Source organism: Epinephelus moara, chromosome 24, assembly GCF_006386435.1.
Source record: "Epinephelus moara isolate mb chromosome 24, YSFRI_EMoa_1.0, whole genome shotgun sequence".
In the NCBI taxonomy this organism is placed as follows: domain Eukaryota; kingdom Metazoa; phylum Chordata; class Actinopteri; order Perciformes; family Serranidae; genus Epinephelus; species Epinephelus moara.
This window is the reverse complement of record NC_065529.1, coordinates 19,423,782-19,427,103: the sequence shown is the minus strand read 5'-3', so window position 1 is coordinate 19,427,103 and position 3,322 is coordinate 19,423,782.

The following is a 3,322-nucleotide window of genomic DNA, read 5'->3' as shown; positions in this document are numbered from 1 at the left end:
TTAGATTTCTAAATAAACATTCACCTCGTCGCTAGATAGACCTACTCCTGAAAAACTCGTGTGCAAGGCTTTTTGTCCCTACGAGGCCACCGTCATTTACCCGACGGGAGGGGTGAGCGAGTGAGCCCTGCAATCTAGAATTTGACCACTGATGTCACTGTTTTCAGCCCATTTTACACACTGGCCCTTTAAGTGTTCCCTAAATAGTTTGAGCAGTGTAGATCTGGAAATGGTGCTGATGAGAACTGTGAGAGTCAACCGAAACAGTAAAGTGGCGCACCTAAAAACCAAAACAATAAAGGCCTTTGCATACCAGGGATGCGACGAATAAACAGCACGGATATGTGAAATACTTGCCTGCAAATATTTGGATCTGCCTGCCTTTCAAAGTTGAAAGGAGTGATGAAGACTGCCTTCTTCATTCGGACCACAGAGCCTCTCTGTTGTTGTTTTATAATCTTCTGAAGGTGCAACATGTTTGGTTGATGGAATGAAAGCTCAGAAAAATCAACCTAATTTGGGGAAAAAATTACGCAGCTTTCTCATCACGTAATGTTGACATTACATTACGTTATCACAACAGCTCCAAAAAGTAAATTGACATGTAAACTAACTGCATGAAGAAGTGCCCCCAGTGTGTAGACCTTAAGCTAAAAGACACTAAAATGCTCCGACGAGCTGAGGGAAACTGCAGAGTCTAGTAATATTAACCTGTGGGTTTATCACTGCAAGCGACCCAGTTCACATGCACTCAGTTATGTCATCCATTGTTGATATAAAAATATCGATTATAGCTGCTTTAAACTCAGCCACTTGTTAGTGACAACACGGTCATTACAGTTGTATTGTTGTGACATCTGTGATGATACATGGAGACATATCAGCACTAACACTGTTTGTTGTTGTGGATACAGTGGGTCAGTGAATACTTCTGACTGTCATTTGACAAACTGTCACTATGTATTTGTAGCTGTCTCCTGTTGAGATGCTTTTCACTGTGTTCATAAATGTGTTAATGCAGTATTTTGACACCCACGTCCACACCGATGTTGCTTATGTCGACCCATATCTTTGTCCACTTGAAGTGGTGCCCACTACGCTAATGGCACTGCAGTTTAGCTGGATGGTTGTCAAGAGAGATCTGATTATTGTGTTGGGTTATGTAAAGGAATCTCATTAGTGCTGGTGGGCTTACACACAGACAATGAGACACTGTCCAGAGGTAGTGAAGCACAGACAGCCTGAGATGTCAACTGTGTTACAATCAACTGGGTTAGATGCCCTTTTTTTTTAGCTTTAGCTTGTTTAGCTTTTCCTTTAATTGTTTGACCTGCTTATTTCATACAGTTAATGGTGACTTGTAAGCAATGTGCTTTTCTGACCTGCTGCAGTTTGTTCTCTGCGTGGCACAAATGACCTTTGAAAACACACAAGTGGTAGAAAAATGATTGCCACAAACTGGGTCAGTAGCACACACACAGTAGAAAAGTACGGATGATTCATCTTGTCGTGTATATTGTCATAACACAAATAATGGCTGTTAACATTAACTACACAAGGATTTCTATAGAATACACTGAACATCATGTGCTGTTTATTTTGCTGGTGAGTGTGAATGACTGTGTGCTGGACATCCAGACTGAACATGCTCAGCTGGCCTGTGCTCCTGCTGCCAACAACACACTCCTGCCTGTTACGTCGTCAGCTACACTGGACTGTGAGGCTGAAACTGAGCACACTGTTTACGCAGTGTAGGAGCCACGAAGGCTTCACTGAATTCCAGACTGCATCTTGTGGATTACATGTCCTGCAGTTCTTTAGTTCCCCTCTGAAACATTATGCTTATTAACGTTATGTGGGTGTGTTTCAGCTGGAGGACGTGTGTGGTGTGCTGGGCGGAGATAACAAACACTGCAGTGTAGAGACGACCAGGCTCGTCTGTGGGAAGTTGAGGAGAATGAGAGATGAATGGAGGAATAACTGAGTTGTCTGCTGTTTTGGCTGTAAACTAATCAGCAGTTGTTCTTATAAGACATGTGATGACATGTGCTCATTAGAGGTTTGTGTTTACACTCAGTCAGGCAGTGGATTATTGGGCAGACAGACACTGCTGTTGGTTCAGTTTTGATTTGATATCATATGCAGAGTCCTGGGCCTACGATATGTTTACTGTCCAACTGCACATATGATTGTGAGCAACCATAGCACATCAAGATTATAGTTCCTAATGAGGGCGACTCAGAGCTAGAGTGGGTTGTCCACTAATGAGAAGATCGGCGGTTCGATCCCCGGCTCCTCCAGTCTGCATGTCGAAGCATCCTTGAGCAAAGATACTGAACCCACAATTGCTCCCGATGGCTGTTCCATCAGTGTGTGAGTGTGTGTGTGAATGGGTGAATATGACATGTGGTGTACAAAGCCCTTTGACTGGTAGAAGAGTAGAAAAGCACTATACGAATGCAGTCCATTTACCATTTAATCCGATTCATAATATCTTTAACAATTTATTCAAGACAGGTATAACAATGATTTTCATTTCATAAATGGAAAGTAAATGTTAGACTTTCCCGACTTTGGATTGGTGCCTGAATCACGTCATCGGCTTCCTGTGTGTCAAAGAATAGATTTTAAAATCCTTTCACTTGTCTATTAAGCTACAAAACATCCACACCCCTCAGGTCATCTGGGGCAGGTTTACTCAGCGCTAAAGGATCAAAACCAAGCAAGGTGAAGCAGCTTTTAGTTTCAATGCTCCCCACCTGTGGACAAGCTCCCTGAATACCTGAGGTCTGCTGAAACTGTTAAGTCATTTAATTCAGGTTGCCTGCTTTTGCTTCAATGTTTTGTTTTTCCTCATTTATCTGTTCATTTTATTTTGACTGCAATTTTGATGTGTTGGTAAAGTATTCTAATTAATGTATTTCTTTGCCCCTGTAAAGCACTTTAAATTGCCTTGAGTCTTAATGGTGCTATATAAATAAACTTGCTTTGCCTAATTCAGGGTGTCTACAATTATCAGACAGTTAAATTTAATGCTTTCTAAGACCTGTCCAAGACACCATTTAACCAAATTTTAGACAGATTTTTGGACAAATCATGTTTTACTTATTTAAGGATGCAAGCACTACTTCTAATTCTACTATCTCTGCATTGGGTGGCAGGGTAGTGCAGTGGCTTCCTCCCACAGTCCAAAGACATACAGGTTAATTGGTGACTCTAAATTGTCCGTAGGTGTGAATGTGAGTGTGAATGGTTGTCTGTCTCTATGTGTCAGCCCTGAGATAGTCTGGCGACCAGCCAGCTCCAATTTGAATTTAAGACA